Source organism: Sus scrofa, chromosome 4 (assembly GCF_054392235.1).
Source record: "Sus scrofa isolate SSC_HxYL_T2T_F1_AM1 chromosome 4, Sscrofa_HxYL_maternal_Yorkshire_Landrace_v2.0, whole genome shotgun sequence".
Taxonomy (NCBI): domain Eukaryota; kingdom Metazoa; phylum Chordata; class Mammalia; order Artiodactyla; family Suidae; genus Sus; species Sus scrofa.
Genome location: NC_139386.1, coordinates 71,573,395 through 71,591,945, shown reverse-complemented (window position 1 = coordinate 71,591,945; position 18,551 = coordinate 71,573,395). Strand labels below are relative to the sequence as shown.

The 18,551-nt window shown below is 41.3% G+C and overlaps 1 protein-coding gene across 4 annotated transcripts in view; it reads right to left on the bottom strand.

Moving 5' to 3' along the window:
- The window catches only part of CPA6 (carboxypeptidase A6), a 250,013-nt gene that overhangs the window by 153,960 nt on the left and 77,502 nt on the right, over positions 1-18,551 (bottom strand). Inside the window, exon 2 of one of the 4 annotated variants that reach the window (XM_085022216.1) lies at positions 16,932-17,070. The exons of the other annotated variants lie outside the window; for them this stretch is intronic. The gene's annotated coding sequence lies outside the window, so the exon portion shown is untranslated. The remainder of the gene's footprint in view (positions 1-16,931; positions 17,071-18,551) is intronic. 4 annotated transcript variants of the gene reach the window in all.

Genomic DNA, 18,551 nt, shown 5'->3' with positions numbered 1-18,551 from the left:
AAGGAATCAAAGGTCTGAATATGGGTTGAGGTTAGAGAGATGACTGGGCAACCAGCTGCCTATAGGTAGGGGTGCTTGTAAATCAGATATTTCCAACTCCGCCTATAGAAAGTTGTCAGGAAAGGCTGCATGGATGTTATAAATTACAGTTTAAAGATGTAATAGAGAGGTAGTAGGATATCCCAGATAACTAATCTCACGGTAATTATTAATGTGTATTACTCATGTTATGCTGATATCTTGTCCCCTGGCCTTATAGGACAAATGAGGTTATGCTCCTATAATGTTAGCATCAGGTCTGGTGGTAAATTTGGTGACTAATCCTTATGTATCATAGCATCCACATGAATAAGACAAGACTAAATAAATTTAATTGATTTTAAGACTATTTATTAAATGTCTAATGAGAAGAAAAAAGAATTCAGGAAGAGAACAACATCTCAAACTTGTTACCATCTGTCTGGTTCTCAGGGTCCTTGTTGCAGAAGAGAAGGGTGACCTCTCAGTTGCCTTTTCATTTTAGTTTTAAATCAAACTATATACATTTAAAAATTTTTTGAAGTATAGTTGACTTACAATATTTTGTTAGTTTTAGGTTACAACATAGTAATTCAGTATTTTTATGGATTACACACCAAAGTTATTATAAAATATTGACTATTTCCCTGTGCTGTATATCACATCCCTTATAACTAGGAGTTTGTTCCACTTAACCCCTTTCACCTATTTCTCCCCTTCCCCAACCTCTTCCCCCTCTGGTAACCACTAGTATGTTCCCTGAATCTATGAATCTGTTTTGTTATATTTGTTCACTTGTTTTGTTTATTAGATCCCACCTATAAGTAAAAACATACAGTATTTGTCTTTGACTTCTGTCAGTCATCATAATACCTAAGACCATGTTGTTGGAGTTCAAGGCCTGCCATAATCATTGCTATGTATGCCTTGATCTCGCCATCAGAAGATCATGTTTTATGAGCAACTTGAGTGTCCTCCTCAACCTCCTTCTGAAAGCTCTAGATTTTCCCCCGGCTCCTGGCATGATCTTTCACAATTGATTCCATTATTAAACTCTACATTTCTTTGTAAGTTACATAACTAGTTTATGAATCCATGTTTATAAAAATTAAAATATTACTGGGGATGTGAAATAATAAAGTTCCCCTCCCAATTCTTTTCCAATCCAAACCTCCCATCTGCCCTGGTAGCCATTATTAAGTTCCTTGGAATTCATTCCACCTTGCATTTACACACACACACACACACACACACACACACACACACACACACACACAGTGACTTGTTTTATAATACAAATTTGCTTTTTATTTTGCACTTAATAAATTGGTTTTTAAGTGCAATTTTTTAAAATGAACAACTGGATTCCAAATACTAATATTATCTTTTGGAGCTTTATATCTATGCTCATAAGGGAGGCTCTTAAAAATTAATCTTAAAAAATAATGTTCTTTTTGAATCACTCTTGTCTGATTTTGGTATCAACACTATGCTAACTTAATGGAAGTAATTAGGGATTTTTTTCCCACCTCTGTAATATGCTTTGACAATTTGAACGACATAAGAGTTATGTTTTATAGAATAGACCCATAAAATCTTTCAATGTTAGACTTTTTTTTTTGGTAGTGGTGTCATGTTACTCCTTCCCTTGGGATCACACCTAATTTCACACCTAACTTAAAGACAGTCAGTGGACTACGGTCAAGGTCAAGTGGAATGGCAAATGAGCCTTGCCCAGCCAGGCTCACTCTCCTGGCCAGTGGCTGACAGCTGATGCACTCTGATCCCACCTCTGGGATGCATTTGAGACACAAAAAAGAGATCAGTAAGTTTGCAGTATCAGGAGTGGTGGCACCAGATCCTAGAAACATCCAGTGGCAAAGTTCTCAAGCAGGGAGCACAGGCATTTGACACATAATCCTTGTTTGTTTGGCTCCAGGGAACTAGGTTGAAATAGAACCCCCTCTTCCTTATGTATCCTTATGATGAATTTCTATCACCTGATGTATCTGGAACATCCTAACAGATGCACTAGTATTAAGAACACATAAACTTCAGGAGTTCCAGTCATGGCTCAGCGGTTAATGAACCCGACTAGCATCCATGAGGACACAGGTTCAATCCCTGGCCTTGATCAGTGGGTTAAGGATTTGGCATTGCTGTGACCTGTGGTATAGGTTGCAGACATGGCTCAGATCCCGTGTTGCTGTGGTGTAGGCGGTCGGCTACAGCAGGTGTTGCTGTGGTGTAGGCGGTCGGCTACAGCTCCAGTTCGACCCCTAGCCTGGGAACCTCCATATGCTGTGGGTGCACCGCCCCCCCAAAAAAAGAACACATAAGCTTCAAATACTTTAGGTTTTCATTCCTGTCTCCAAGTCACTGGGTTTATTTTCTCTGATCCAGTTCTTTCTTCATTTAAGGAAGATAAAGAGTAAGGCTGAATTCCAATCTAAGCTCTACTACTTGAGCAAGTTCTTTACACACTTAAAGCCAAGGATGCCTAATCATTAATTGGGGAAACAATAAAATACTGTTGCATAAGGGTTTTGTGCACATTATTTCATTTGGCCACATTTATGAAGGTTATCCTATGTGCCAGGCATGGTGGTGGGTGCTGGGGAGAGAGCAGTTCTGACTCATTATGGGCTTATTCTCACGGTCCCAGTGAAAATCTATCTGGGAAATGCCTAACTTATCATAGCCTCTCAATACAGAGTAGCTACTCTACAGAAAAATACTTTTATTATCCTTTAAAATCTAAAGAGCTGAAAGCAGATGATTTGCCAAGTTTGTTTCACTGTAAATATCAGAAACAAACCACGATTTAGGTGTGGATCTAATTAACCTTTTGGGGCTGTGGTGCAGGTTCAATCCCTGGCCCAGGAACTTCCACATGCCATGGTGGTGGCCAAAGAAAAAAAGTCTATTTAACCTCTTTGAGTTGTTGCTGGTGCTTTTATTTCTTGACATTTCCATGGGTATTTAATTATTTATGAGTTTCTTTTAAAAAACATTTTTAATTACAGTTGATTTACAATGTTCTGTCAATTTCTGCCGTAAAGTAACCCAGTCATATATATATTATATATATACACATTATATATATAAAACATATACATATATATACATTCTTATATATATATATACACACACACACACACACATTCTTTTTCATGTATTATCTTCTATCATGTTCTATCACAAGTGATTGAATATAGTTCCTTGTGCTATACAGCAGGACCTTGTTGCTTACCTAAATGTAATAGTTTGCTATTGATCAGTTTCTTAGTTTTTGTTTTTTTGTCTTTTCTAGGGTTGTACCCGCGGCATATGGAGGTTGGAGGTTCCCAGGCTAGGGGTCTAATCAGAGCTGTAGCCGCCGGCCTACGCCAGAGCCACAGCACCTCAGGATCTCTGCTGCATCTGCGACTTAAACTACAGTCCACCACAATGCCAGATCCTTAACCCACTGAGGCCAGGGATTGAACCCGCAACCTCATGGTTCCTAGTCGGATTTGCTAACCACTGCACTACGCCGGGAACCCCTGATCAGTTTCTTAATTTGGGACTATTTTAGCTCTTCACAAGGAAGCTCTTTGGCATCAAAAACCACACATATAAGGTGATCTCTTTTCTGTAACAGTAACTTACATAAAATAAAGAGGGAAAATAATTTCAGAGATAGTCCTGTAGGGATGTTTCTCTCCATTGAGACAAGGTACACATGTTTAGTTTTTCAATAAAGACACAATTTACCTGGATGTAGATAAGGATTTCTAAAGGTGCCCTTCACAAAGTATCAGCTTCGATGACTTTCATGGATACCTGGGGCTGCCCCTCCTAAATTCATTGGGCCCTTCTTAAACCCTAAGGGGACCGGTGTGTTCAGACATACACCCCAGGAATGAGTCTTGATCAGCCAATCGGAGCTTGGCTATCCCCTGGCAACATGTAGTCTGGTGATAGACACGTGCTAGAAATCTGCCCAATCAAATTTAAGGAAAGCACTGATATTCCAAGGTTGAGGGAGAAAGAAGATTCACTCTCTTGTTGAACATAAATAATGTATAACCCTGCCTGCTGCTGGAAGCTTGTAATTATGAAAGGAGGGAGCTTTAGGGTGAAGCAGATTCTGAGGACTGAGTGGAGAGACAGAAAGAACCCAGGTCTGCAGTGAGCTTATAGAATCAACAAGCTTTCAAGCTTGTCCTACCTCTGGACTTTCTGCTATATAGCGTAAAATTTTTCTTTAGTGTGGAGGCCAATTTGAGTCATATGTCCCCTGCTTGTAACCAAAAGCATGTTGCACAATAAACATGATTTGACTTACTTTGGCTCTTTTTAGGGATGAGATAAGGAATAACTAAATTTACTTATACTTAACTGTAAACAAAGACTTCACAGGTGGGAAAACACATACTGACATTCTTGCTTTCCTCCTTGAATACCATTCTTTCAACACCCCTTTAATTTTGATGGCAGCTTAAAAAACTATACTTGCAGAAGGGAAGATTCATGGTACTCAATAGCTAAGACTGGTCTGACATTTGTGAGAGAAATAGGACAGTTTAAAAAATTTGCTGAATTTTCTGAAAGCTTGTATCTTGTTGAAGAGTTAATAATAGGATGCTCACTTTTTAAACAACAACAAAAAATCTCATGCCCGAGCACAAAGAAAGCCATTAAGTAATCCCATCTAGAAAAAAATTAATGTTCACATGCAGATTGTTTATTATAAAGGTCTCAGAGCTGTATTTCCCTTGTTGGAAGATTGTGTTTTGATGCACATGAAAAATTTTCATTGAAAAGGAATAAATAAGAGACAACTTGGCAGATAATACTCTAGAAAGTAAATGGAGTCTCCCTTCTTTGGTCACGGTTTATAGTTGTAATATAAAGTACTCAGAACACGAAGAAGCTCCATGTGGCAGTTTGCTTGGGACCTGAAGATTAAGACTTCTCTCTTGGATTAACATTAGCCAGAAGTAATGACCTTCTTCTTCTGCCTTTTTTTTGTTTTGTTTTGTTTTTTGTTGCTGTAGTTATTTTTAACAGGAGAGAAAAGAAAAGCATAGTCTTCAAAAGTCTGACTGAGGTACTTCACTTCATAACAGAAATGTTCTCAAGAGGTTGAATGTCCTACCGTGGTGTCTCATACGTAATAAACAATTGAGAAATATCTGCAGAATTGAAGTTGGATTTTTGTAAACTGACATCTTTTAAATTTCTGAAATTAGCTTCCATTTTAAAGATTGGAAATTTCCTCTTCTCCCATTTGCACAGGTCAGAGAAGAAAAAAACAGTAAGATGGAACCTTGCCACCAAATTAATTTCTTACAGTAAGATAATAGCTTCACTATACGTCAAGGACTTTCTATACAATACTGTCAAATCTGACAAGTCCTTCTTGTGGTAATTAAAAATAGGACTCAATCTGAGGAGACTGTTACCACAAAGGAGAACAAGTCATGGACTCAACAGATAACTATGCAGCAATTATTCCATGCAAGTGGTGAGAAAGAAAAAAGAAAGATATTACAAAGCATGTATAATCTAGCATAATCAAAGATTATGTTGGGTACATAAGGCATAAATAGTGCCTTATATTATTATCATGATATAAGATAGCATGTAATACATGTTTTATAATTTACACAGAAAGTGAGACCAAGCAGGACCCTATGGGGCCCTCCTGGGGACCAAGCCCCAGTTTCCCCATCTCTTATTTGCGGAAAAACTTTAGCCTCCTAGGCTTCCCCAAATTCTGAAGAGTGGATTTCATCAGAGAAGCAAAATAAATGCAGAAACAAAACAATCAAGCAGCGTGAAACAGTGGTAGCTAAGCCCTAAAGCAAAGGACCCAAACTACTGCATTTGGAAGGATTAGCAATGAGATTCTGCTGTATAGCCCAGGGAACTATATCCAATCACTTGTGATGGAACATGATGGAGGATAATGTGAAAAAAGAACGTGTGTATATATATAACACACACACACACACACAGTGTACACTTTGCTATACAGCAGAAATTGACAGAACATTGTTAATCACCTATAAAAAAAGATGGGAAAAAAAAGTCAAGATGCTCTAGTTCCTTTTCAAGAGCTATAGATAATATCCTGAGCCATGTCCTTGAGAAGCTTTGCAGAGATTGAAGCCCCCACCTGGTGGAAGAAGTTAACTGCATGCTGACCACAAGCACATAGACCCCAGATGGGTTGGAACCAGAAGGGTGATGATGTTGACTCCTGAACCACCACCCTGTTACCTCACCACCAACCAATCAGAAGAATGCCCACAAGCTGGTCAGGTACCCTACCACCCTCACCCCCACTGCTGCCTTTAATAACCTTTCCCTGAAAGCCATCAAGAGTTTGTGTCTTTTGAGCACGATTTGCCTCTTCTCTTTGCTTGGCCTTACAAAAATGCCATACTTTCCTTTCCTTCAACTCGGTGTCAGTAGATTGGCTTTACTGCCCACTAGGTGAACAGACCCAAGTTTGGTTAGCTAACAAAAATATGTATAAAAAAATGGTTTAGCTGGATGGGTCAAAGAAGATGGCAAGACTTCAATACTTGAAGAAGACTGGTGTCCTGGTGGGCTGAGAGCCGTTGGCATATGTAAGCTTAGTGGTTTTGAAGTCTGAGGATACAAGCGGTTCACCCAGGACTCTATCTGCCAGAATAATCTGTTGGGCTAAGTTATCCTAAAATATCCTTTCAGTATAAAATCTTAGCAATACTGGACTACGTATATGTGTGCAGTGTATCTTTTAATATGCATGGGTAGGCTGGCAATGGGGTAGGGGAAAACCTCAGAGGCTGAAAATGATGATATAATACTGAAGCTAGCGCCTACCTAGACCAAAGGCAACTGGACAATCCCCGAAGTCTAGAATCTGAACCAAGTGAACTTTTAGATCAGAGATACTAACAGATTAACAACCTCAGTGAAAAGATGACTGGTGGAAAAAATGCCTGGTGAAAGGAAAAGATGCCTTGTCTGTCTTGGACTTGGCTCCGGAGAGAAAAATATAGTCATTATTGAGTTTAAAACTGCAAGTTAGGAATTCCCGTCGTGGCACAGTGGTTAACGAATCCGACTAGGAACCATGAGGTTGTGGGTTTGATCCCTGCCCTTGCTCAGTGGGTTAAGGATCCAGCGTTGCCGTGAGCTGTGGTGTAGGTTGCAGACACGGCTTGGATTCCGTGTTGCTGTGGCTCTGGCCTAGGCTGGCAGCTACAGCTCTGATTAGACCCCTAGCCTGGGAACCTCCATGTGCCGCAGGAGCGGCCCAAGAAATGCAAAAAGACAAAAATAAATAAATAAATAAATAAAAAGACAAAAAGGCAAAAACAAACAAACAAAAACCTTGCAAGCTAGCCATCTAATAGGGTTAGGAATGGAATTCAAACTGCCTGTGTTGTCCAAAATCGCCAAGCCTCATTCTTTCAACTGCAGAGCATTGCCTAGTGATGGCTGAGAGCTGAGTCCATCTTAAGGTGGTACCTTTAGCTTAGAGGAAAGGTTTCATCCAAGATTAAGGCTCTTCCTACTTCTCAGAATAACGGCAAGCCCTAACCCATCCTTTATCTTACAGTGCATTGCTGAGGATGAAAAATTCTCAGAGGTATCAAACAAATCAACAATTAAACAAGGACCATAAGCCCATGGTGGAACTTCATGCCTTTCCTTGTCATCCTATATCATGAGGGTAAGTAGGGTATTAGATATAGGATGAGAATACCTATATTCAGATATATCACAGAGCAAGGAGCAGGGGTGATGACTGTTTACATCTGACAATCCGGCTTCTTCTATCACCCTTAACAACCAAATGCATTGCTCCTGAAGAGAAGTCCCCAAAGAGTAAACAAAGAGAAGACTGAAGATGAAAGCACATATTTCATCCAGGCAGCAGACTTACAGCCAAGCTTTGTATCTCATCTACTCATATATCTTAGAATTCAATTTAGGAAGGAAGAGGGTTGTAAAGGGGCTGTGTATTAACAGAAAAGTGTGAATTGAAAGATGAAGGCAGCCTTTCCTGATAGAAACCAAGTCTGATTTGGCTGGTTAGCTTGACCATGAAGTTTGCCTTCACCAGTTAGAGGATATGACCCATGGTTTCCTACGTGAGCCATATCTGCAGCATCGAGGTCTTAGAGAAAATTCTATTTTAAAGCTCATTACAACCCCTTTTGTCAAATACCATTGTGTTGCCATAGACATAACGAAGTTAACCATATTTCAATTTTCCCAAATCTTTGTGATAGCGTGTTAAACAAAAATGCATAAGGGATAAGTTATTTTCTGGAATTCTTTTGGGGGGACATGAATAGAGAAGTTGGGAGCTGACTTTCTTAACTCTCTGGGCTGGTTTCCAGTTCCTTCTTCATGATGGTGACTCCTCAGACTGAATATTCTTCCTGGAGGTGCTGTGAAGTTGTCAGGAGAAAACCAGGGAAAAAAGGAAAGGCATTCTTATTGCAAGAGAAGAACTTGGAGTTCTTATTTTAAAATATTAACACTTGATCTACTGGAGGAGACAAAATACTTGATCATTGAATAAATACCTATCACTGCCACTTTCCTAGGTGCTGGAGATGTAGTATTGAATAAGGCAGGACATCTTCTGTTTTTATTTTTGCTTTTTAAGGCTGTACCTGTAGCATATGGAAGCTCCCAGGCTAGGGGTCAAATCGGAGCTACAGCTGCCAGCCTACACCACAGCCACGAAGGATCCAAGCCGCGTTTGCAACTTATACCACGGCTCATGGCAACACCAAATCCTAAACCCACTGAGCAAGGCCAGGGTTCAGACACACATCCTCATGGATCCTAGTCGGGTTCGTTAACCACTCAGCCACGAGGGGAACTCCCGACATTTTCTGTTCTCATCTAGCTTACACTGTAGTGAGGGAGGCAGATAATGAATAAACAAATGAACAAACATCGTTTCAGAGAGTGATGAGAGCTTTGTCAAAATAAGAGGTAATTTGATAGCGACTGGAGTGGGTTGTGCCAGTTCAGATCAGATGGTTCAGAAAGTTTCCTCTGAATCTTTTTTTTTTTTTTTTTTAGCTTTTTAGGGCCACACCCAAGGCACCTGGAAGTGCCCAGGCTAGGGGCTGAATTAGAGCTACAGTTGCTGCTGGCCAACACCACAGCCACAGCCACATCCACATCAGATCCAAGCTGGTCTGCAACCTGCACCACAGCTCACGGCAGCACCAGATCCTTAACCCACTGAGCAAGGCCAGGGATCAAACCTGTGTCCTCATGGATACCTGTTGCATTCATTATTGCTGAGCCATGATGGGAACTCCTGAATCAACTTTTAAATTAAAGCCTGGATTATAATGAGCCAGCAGGGAGCATTTGATGGAGTGGTGCTATATGCAAAGAAAACACAAGTGCAAGGGCCCTGAGTTGGAACATGCTTGGCCTATTTGAGGCCAGGAGGACAGTGAGTCTGCAGCCCAGAACAAAAGGGTGAGTGGAAGGTGAGCGGTGTTGGGAAAGACAAGGGCAGGTCACGTGGTAAAGCCCTGTGGGCGCTACAGTGAGTTTGGCTTTTATACTCAGTGCAACGGAAGCTCTTAGAGGGTTTGAACCAGAAGAGTGATATCTGATTTATGTTTTCAAATGCTCACCCCGGCTGCAGGGTGGAGAATGGACTATGGGGGAAGGAAAGAGAGGGGAAAGCAAGGGGACCAGTGGGCTGATTGCCACCATCTAGGCTGGAGCTGGCTTGTGTGCAGATGAGGGAGAGGCGGGCTAGGTCTGGGATGTGCTAGAGGTAGAGCTCACAGAGTTTATACAACCCAACAGGGGCTAGGAAGGACTCTCAGATGCTCACTACATCTTGGCCATGAACTAGACTGAGAAGACTAGAGGCAGGTTTGTGGCAGGAAATATCAAGCTCCTTTTTCTCTCCGGACATGATAGATTTGAGATCCTATCAGACACAGATAGGGTGATGTGGTTCCAAGAATTTGGGACTTAGCAGGAAGCTGGGGCCAAAGACAGACATTTAGGACTCATTACCATAAAGTTAGTATTTAAAACCATGGTACTCACTTCTCTGGTACAGCCTAAGTACTGTATGGACTGCTAAGAGAATGGGTAAAATGTCATAAATAGGATTTGGATTTCCCAGAAATTGTTTGCCAGGCTTTCTCTTTCCCTATTTATCCCTTCACTCTGTTTGTGAAATTAGGGTTTGAGTGGTCAGTAGAAATCACTCGAAGTGTGAGAGTTGGGGAGAGAACAGCACAGCCGCCGTGTCATAAGACAGACCTTGTGTGTACAAAGCTGTTTTGGCATCGTGGTGTCCCCTTTCCATGCATTCAACTCCAAATTAAGTCAGGATCAAATGGAACCTAAATCCCATCTGGCACTAAGGAAGCTTGTTTTTTTGTAGCCTCTGCTGACCAGAAAGGCACACTATAAGGGGCTGGAATTGGTGCTGGGTGAGCCAATCTAGTGTCTGCCCCACTGGTAAGAGAAATGTGGGCACTACCTTTTTTATTATTACTCAATGAATTTATTACATTTATAGTTGTAGAATGATCATCACAACCCAATTTTATAGCATTTCCATCCCAAACCCCCAGGGCATTCCCCTACCCTCCAAACTGTCTCCTTTGGAAACCATAAGTTTTTCAAAGTCTGTGAGTCAGTATCTGTTCTGCAAACTTCAGTCTGTCCTTTTTTCAGATTCCACATGTCAGTGAAAGCATTTGATGTTGGTGTGTCTCATTGTATGGCTGACTTCACTCAGCATGATAATTTCTAGGTCCATTCATGTTGCTAAAAATGCCAGTATTTCGTTCCTTTTAATGGCTGAGTAATATTCCATTGTGTATATGTACCACTTCTTCTTCATCCACTCCTCTGTCGATGGACATTTAGGTTGTTCCCAGGTCTTGGCTATTGAAAATAGTGCTGCAATGAACATTGGAGTACACGTGTCTTTGCGAGATATGGTTTTCTCTGGGTAGATGACCAGGAGTGGGATTGCTGGATCAAATGGGAGTTCTATGTTTCGTTTTCTGAGGAATTGCCACACTGTTTTCCACAGTGGTTGCACCAATTTACAGTCCCACCAACAGTGTACTAGGGTTCCTTTTTCTCCACACCGTCTCCAGCACTTATTGTTGGTAGACTTTTTGATGATGGCCATTCTGGCTGGTGTAAGGTGGTACCTCATCGTGGTTTTGATTTGCATTTCTCTAATGATGAGTGATGTTGAACATCTTTTTATGTGTTTTTTGGCCATCCATGTGTCTTTGGAGAATTGTCTGTTTAGATCTTCAGGCACTGCCTTTTAGTGAGGCTTTAATTCTGCAGGATATGTGAAGAACATTTATTTATTTATTTATTTTATTTTAGGGATGCACCTGCAGAATATGGAAGTTCCCAGGCTAGGGGTTGAATCGGCAGAGCTATAGCTGCCGGCCTAGGCCACAGCAATACTGGATCCTTAACGCACTGAGGGAGGCCAGGGATCAAAGCTACGTCCTCATGGATACTGATTGGGTTCCTTACTGATGAGCCACAATGGGAAATCCTATACTAGAAATTTTTCATGCAGAAATATTTTTTTCTTCTGGTGCATTATAGGGATGGAACAGTTATAGAACGGTGTGGAAAAGCTCTCTTGGATATGATGAGCCAGTTTTCTAAATTAGCCTTTTATTTGTTAATCATTTCAATCAATTCGTATTTTTGATTAAGAACAGAACTGAGGGATGTAGTCAATAAAATGGAAAACACACCAGGATATGTTTACACCCTTGCCAAAAGCGTTCCTCAGTTTGGAGATTTTTTTATGATTTTAATTTGATTTAGAGAGGAATTTTTTTTTTTTTAATTTGGAAACATACTCATTGTAGTATGGGAATGGTTTTATATCTTTGGAAGGAACTGTGTTTTACTGTTTTGTGGATACACAATTAACACAGAATTGGGAGTGCAAGCTCCCATGTTCATTGCAACATTATTCACAGAAGCCAAGACATGGACACCACCCAAGTGTCCACTGATGGATGAATGGACCAAGAAAATGTATTGAGTATGAATATTATTCAATCGTAAGAAAGAAGAAAATCCTGCCATTTGCCACAACATGGATGGACCTGGAGGGCATCTTGCTATATGAGACAAGCCAGACAGAGACAAATATTGTCTCATCTCACTTGCAAATGGAACCTTAAAAAGCCAAATTCATATAAATAGCAAATAGACTGGTGGTTGCTAGGGGCTGAGGGGTGGGGGAAATGGGAGATGGTACAAACATTCAGTTTAAGATGAGTGAATTCTGGGGACCTAATATAGAGTGTGGTGACTATAGCTAACAACATTTTGTATACTTGAAAGTTGCTATAAGAACAGAGCTTTAATGTTCTCACCATAACAACAGCAAAATGGTAATTTGTGAGGCAAGGGAGGTGTTAACTAGCTTTACTGTAGTAAGCATTTCACAATGATCATGTTGTACACCTTAAAGTTACTTACAACATTATATGTCAATTATATCTCAAAGCTGGAAAAACAGAAGTGCGAGCATTGAATTTTTTAATGCAGAGACTAAACTAGCTGCATAAAACTAACAGTTGTATATTCCTATATTTTCTTTGCTTAAATTTTTTGGGGGATGTTGACAAAGATGTCTAGAACTTATTTAAAATCATTTTGGAGATATCTGAATGCAATGTGAATATGGCATTGTCTGTTTTGTGAAGAATAATCAGGCTTACAATAATGGCCCAAATTGAATGGTCCACAGAGAACTTTTCAGTTGTAATGTTTAATGAGTTTACTTTCATCCAATCAATAATAAATTACAATAATATCCACAAAGGTTTGTGTTCTTATGATCAATCTTTTTCGAAGTGTTTCATGGTCTCATTTGATCCTCTTCTGATTTTTAATATTTGCCTAATTTCAAGGTAGTATTTTTGATTATTCCTCTCTTGTAAGGATTTGAAGAAATGATAAACAAAGGCAATGATTATCCGTATATACTCAAGAGCATTGATTTAGGGTTCAACTTTTGTTTGTTTGTTTGGTTTGTTTTTTTTTTTTTTTTCTATTTCTTGGGCTGCTCCCATGGCATATGGAGGTTCCTGGGCTAGGGGTCGAATTGGAGCTGTAACCACCAGCCTATGCCAGAGCCACAGCAAGGCGGAATCCAAGCCACGTCTGCAACCTACACCACAGCTCAGGGCAATGCTGGATCGTTAACCCACTGAGCAAGGCCAGGGATCGAACCCGCAACCTCATGGTTCCTAGTCGGATTTGTTAACCACTGAGCCACGACGGGAACTCCTGATTTAGGGTTCAATTTTGTCAAGGGTTATCCAGTGTGTTAGAATTACTTTGTCAATAGTTTGTCCAAACTTCTTTATTATGTCCATAAGCAATAGACATAATAGAGAACCATGCAGCCATCATCACCTGTGACTTGTTCTTTTGAATCTGAACATTTCTGGGAAACAAGAACAACTGTGAAGTAAGCTCATTCTGATCAAACCTCCTTGTATGGCAATGGTGGCGGATACTGCCAAGACTTAAGGGAAAGTGGCAAAACCACAACTGGCCTGTGGAGAAGGACCAGTACCAGTTGAGGAGAAACAGAGATGCTTATAAAGATGGGGGCAACCAGCTTTTGTCATATCTCCCAGGGGACCCAAGAGCCTGCAAAGGCCTCCAACCCTGGATCTACTTTTTCTTTTTTCCTTCCTTATTTCCTCTAGTAAATATATGTGACCTGTATAGCATAAATTGACATAACATTGTAAATCAACTATGCTTTAATTAAAAAAAAAAATGTATGTAGCAACTCTATGTACGATGTTGAGTGGTTCGAGGTTGCTGAGTTCCTTTCCTGGAGGAAAGACTGAACCTACAGTTGACTCTTGAACACCTTGGGGCTTAATTCACAAATAATTGACTGTCAGCCCACCAGTATCTGAGGTTCCTGTGCATCCATGATTCAACCGCTCAAGGACCACGTAGCACTGTAATATTTACTATTGAAAAATATCTACATATAAGTAGCCGTTCAGCCCTGCCTTTTCAAGGGTCAGCCAACTGTATTTTTCTTTTTTGGCAGTGCAACTGTCTGGCTCTGTAAATGTAATCAACTCTTGAATGCTTCAGGGTTTAGGAATATGATTGCATAATTACTGTATCAGTTAAGATGCTTTTGGTTCCAAATAACAGAAAACTCATCTTGAAATGAGCTAGACCATATGGGAAATTATTTGCTTGTAAGTGAAAAATCTAGTCAGCAGAGTTGGGTCAGACCTCCAGCTCAATTTCTTTGCAATTCTCTTAACTCTGTTCCTCTGTCCATCCAAACCCACTTTCCTTACTGTCACAAAATGGCTGCAGCCATCCCAGGCCTCACATTAATACACCACATTGTCAAAAAGGAAGGGTTAATTCCCTTTTTCAACTACTGAAAGGAAAAAGTCCTCAGTTCAAAGATTTGGATCAAGTCAGATGCTAAGCTCCCCTTGAACCAATCATGGTGCCAGAAGAATGTATTCTTTAGGCTATTAAGTCTCACTCTTGCAGCTGGGGAGATGGAGCTGACAATGGGGGAGGCACCAGAAAAATACAGGACTGCTTCACAATGAGGAAACACACAATGCTCATGTATATAAACCAAGATGATTCCATGTGCATTTGCCTTCCAAGCTCTTGTCCGAATTCTCTCTCCTAGGCTGCCCTGAGGATCCATGAGATGCCTCCTGGGGGTGATTTGGCAGGTTTCAATGGTACACAAGGGGCAACCTGCAGGGCTGGGAATGGAGAATAAGCCTGCAGTCTCCTGCAGGCCAAAGCCTTCTGGAAGGATATTCTGAGGGTGCAGATTGTGGGCATTTAACTGTGGCTCAGGACTAAGTTTAATTAAGAAGAATCAGTGAGGGGATGTTAATATTAGCAGTCTAAAATTAACCACATAGAAGCTGAAGAATTCTTGTCAGCTATGTTCAAAGGCAAAAACTAAAAGGCATTTCTTTTTCTTTGTCTCCCCCAAAGGAATTTACATGTAGCTTAATGGCTTTGTGATGCCATAAAGGCCTTGACTCTGCAGTTATTACCTTGTTTAGGCTGTTTTTTGTTTTTTTTTTTTTTAGTGTTTTCTTACTAGGTACTTAACTTTCTCCATTTGGTGGATAAAAACTATATGACGTAGACTTTTTGTTCTGTGAAAGGCCAGATCCTGGGAGGAAACTCAAATCTAAAATGTTATGAGATTCTGGAAGTCCCCGGAATAATGGGGGATTTCTGGAACGTGAACAGCTTTATTTGCATCATGCAGCATGGAATATGAAAGGAGACTAGGGTTCTTTTTTTTCAGCTACCCCATGGCCCATGGAGCTCCCCAGGCCAGGGATCAGATTCCAGCCACAACTATGACCTATGCTGCTGCATGCCAGATTATTTAACCCACTCTGCCGGGCTGGGGATTAACTTGCATCCTGGTGCTGCAGAGACACTGCCAAACCCATTATCTCATTGTGGGATCTCCAACCTAGGGCTTCTTATGACAAACAGCAGAGACCTTAAGCCTCAAACTGGCTTCCTTCTGGCCCCACATCACACACCTCCTCCTTCTACAATGTGATGGGGGCTGGAGCGGGATTGAGAGTCGTTGATGTAGAGGGTTTGGTCTAGAATGGGTACCAGTCTATGAAATCTCTGTGACAAGGTCCTACTCCAAGTGAGGCTGGCAACAGAGTTCTGTGGGTATCATAATATTTTCCTGACACATCTACACTGGCCTCTTCCTTTTCTACCTTACCCCAGACCTCAAGGGCTTACACTGATAGGTGGCCAGATCCATCTAATTTTCTGTTTCTGCGCTTTAAATTCTAGCACTGGCTTTTCTATCCCTCGCTGTGAAACTCGAGGCAAATGATTTCACCATTGTGATCTTTGTCTAAGACAGGTTAACGCTGCCCTTCATTATGGCGCTGCCAGTGGGATCAAATTAGGTAACATACAGGCATTCTCTGAATATTATAAGATACAATGGTAGAGAATTTTTATCTCATCTCTCAAAGACTTAAAATGGTCCAGAATGTTTCAACCATGCAGTTTTTCAACGTGCCTGAGGTTTCCTTTGTTGTCACGGGAATTCTTATTGCAGTGGTACAATTTGATCTTTCTAAAAAGTAAAGCACTAAGATGCTTCTACTTTACAAATTGGATACCAGGGGGGAAAAAAGCACTCTCAGGTCTTTTGGCTGCTCTCAGCCAAGTAGAATAGCAGGTAAATCTCTGCTAACAGGGATCCAACTCTACCATTAGCATGGTTTTTTCACGATTTCACTTGCTCTAATGAGCAGAAGAGAAAGAGTGCCCACTGTGAAATAAGTAACAGTTAAGAATCAGGGAAAATGGATTTTGATGGGAAGACATGAGGATATATGTCCTTCTTGGGATTAATTCTAAAACCTCATTATGGCTGGCTATAAAAAGCATTGAAAATCCTTCCTCTAAACTGCTTAACCATAACATTTTATTCTGCTGGAATTCTTTTGCTCTGCATTAATCAGGCTCCACAAAGAAAATGAACCCTCCTCTCCATCTCAAATGCGGGAGATCATGTAGAGTGGCTCTGATGCCCATTCAGAAGTTCCCAAGAAAGAAGAGAATGAGCTTGGCAGGCAATGACAGGGAGGTCCCGCGTGACTCTCTGTAAAGGCATCATTAAAAAGCAATGCTTAAGCTCTGCAATCCCTAACTTTAAGACGACCTGCTGTTGTGCAAGGAGTGGGAAGATGTGGAGACACAGCATGGAGGAGGGAGTGGTGGCAAAGATCGAAGGAAGTGCCTGAAAAGAATTTTTTTAATAATAATAATAAAAAAATCTCTCTCTTCAGTACCTTCCCTTGTAGTTCATCCTTGGCTCTGTTTTCCCTGAGGTTATTTCTCATCCATCTCCCTTCCTGGACATGAAACACTGGGTACTGATAGGACCACAGGCTTCTGGGTTTTGCTGTGTGTTGGAATCTTCCTCCTACTCTGCAGACACAGAGAAGCACACAGGGCGGGCAATTGGAGGAATTATCATTACTACTATTTATTTATTTTTGTCCTTTTTTAAGGGCTGCATCTGTGGCATATGGAAGTTCCCAGCCTAGGGCTTGAATCAGAGCTCCAGCTGCCAGCCTACACCACAGCCATGGTGATGCGGGATCCCAGTCTCATCTGTGACCTACAGCACAGCTCACGGCAACGCTGGCTCCTTAGCCCACTGAGCAAGGTCAGGGATGGAATCCACATGCTCATGGGTGCTAGTTGGGTTCTTAACCCACTGAGCCACAATGGGAACTCCTCTATTTATTTATTTATTTTTTTGTCTTTTGTCTTTTGCTGCTGCTGTTGTTGTTGCTATTTCTTGGGCCGCTTCCGCGGCATATGGAGGTTCCCAGGCTAGGGGTTGAATCGGAGCTGTAGCCACCGGCCTACGCCAGAGCCACAGCAATGCAGGATCCGAGCCGCGTCTGCAACCTACACCACAGCTCGGGGCAACGCCGGATCGTTAACCCACTGAGCAAGGGCAGGGATAGAACCTGCAACCTCATGGTTCCTAGTCAGATTCGTTAACCACTGCGCCACGACGGGAACTCCAGAACTCCTCTATTTATTTTTGCCTCCTTTGTCTGACTATGCTTGGGGTTGGGTGAGAAAAAAATTTGGAGGAGAAGAGCTGGCTAGGACATCCTTTCTTCATTTTATTTTTGGCTGCACCTACAACATGTAGAAGTTCCTGGGCCAGGGATCCAGTCTGCACCACAGCAGTGACAACACTGGATCTTCAACCTCTAGGCCACCAGGGTACTCCAGGGAATGTCCTTTCTTAACCCAGATCCACCAGAGGCAAAACTGATACTCTCTTCAACCCTGACTTCAGAAACCATTTTACTTTCCCATGAAACTCATATCTCTAAATAACACCATTGATTTGAAGTAGTTTCCATCTGAGACAATTCTATTTCCATTCTTCTCCTTCCAAATATCCCCACAAATGCTGGGAAACAGGAAACATGGATGAGGACAGCAACAACCAATGAGCCCCAAATCTAAGTGATTTGGAATTTAATGCTTGAGGAGCACGTACCATGTCAAAGGACTCAGAGGACCCCTGGTGATGCAATCACCATGTGATGCCCAGTTGGGAGGCTGACCTTAGACCACTCATGTGGCATGAAAAGAGCACTTGAATTCAGGTCATGAGAATGGGTCTCAAGGCTTGGCTCAGTTGCTTAACCATCCTGATGCTTGGTCATCTATAAAATGGTGAAAGCTCATCTAAGACCAGGTATTTGGGAGGGTTGAATGAGAATAGAAATGAAGGCTCTTTATAAAACCATCAAATGTCATATAAAATGAGGTTCTGTCTGGGCCTCCAGCTCCTGGGAACTTTAGGATGGTCTTTAGGAGCTTGGGGACCTTCCTCGATGGTCCAGAACAGAGAGCCAGAGCCAAATAGACATGTCCCT